Here is a 1,032-nt window from a genome sequence, read left to right as displayed (position 1 = left end):
CAGTTAGTGTACCACAAAGAAAGTGCACCACGAAACTTGGGGAATTTTAGAGTTCATGGAGGAATGAAAAAGTGTAATTGCTTAAATATCCCAAGCCAATTTCTATGTCATCTGCCAAACAAACTAAAGCTCTCTTCTCTTCTCTCTCTCTCTCTCTCTCTCTGTATACAACATTTAATTTTGATCTTTTTTTATAGTTTTTTTCAAGTCAGCCTGCTATTAGTTTTGTGATATTGTCAGTTGGTGTGTGTGAAATAGCAACTGTGTCTGCCTTATATCCCCTAATCACATCCTGTGACCATATATGAATTATTTATTGATTTCAGCTGTATTTCTGCATCAATTCCCAGTCAGGTATTTGCTTTGGAAGGAAGGAGTCTCACATGCTCTGCTGTCTGACATGCTGATTCACACATGGAGGAACAGTATATGACCACTTGAGAGGGCGAACACTGAGAGGATGTGTCCCTTTTGTCCCAGGGATTAGTGCAGCACTTCATGGAGCTGTGGGGCAGCTGAGAGCAGTTCAGTAAGCCCACAGGCACTTCCAAGTACCCTCCCGGCACACCTCGACTCCAGGCAGCCTGCACTGGTGGCAAGATGTGAGAAAGTTTTTCAGATATGTTTAAGCAATCTGTGACAGTGTAATTACATGTTTCCTTACATGATTGGAATGAAAAGGTGCAGCAATTGTTTAAATAGTCCACACACTACAATTGATTTCCTGATAAATTCTTTAAGTAAACTGCATTCCATACGCCACCTTGTATCCATAAATTGTTTAAGTAAACAGTATTCTAAACACTGCAGTCAATTTCCTGACAAATTCTTTAAATAAATTTATAAACCATATTCCAAACACTGGCCTGTATTCCATAAACTGTTTAAATGAACAATGTTCCAAACATTGGCTTGTCTACCAGAAACTGTTTAAACAATATTCCATACACTGCAATTGATTTTCAAGCAAATTCTTTAAATAAATAAACTAAATTCCATACACCACCTCTTATCCCATAAACTGTTTAAATA

Source organism: Schistocerca gregaria, chromosome 1 (genome assembly GCF_023897955.1).
Source record: "Schistocerca gregaria isolate iqSchGreg1 chromosome 1, iqSchGreg1.2, whole genome shotgun sequence".
Lineage (NCBI taxonomy): Eukaryota > Metazoa > Arthropoda > Insecta > Orthoptera > Acrididae > Schistocerca > Schistocerca gregaria.
The sequence above is the reverse complement of the archived record's forward strand: the minus strand, read 5'-3'. Positions refer to the sequence as shown.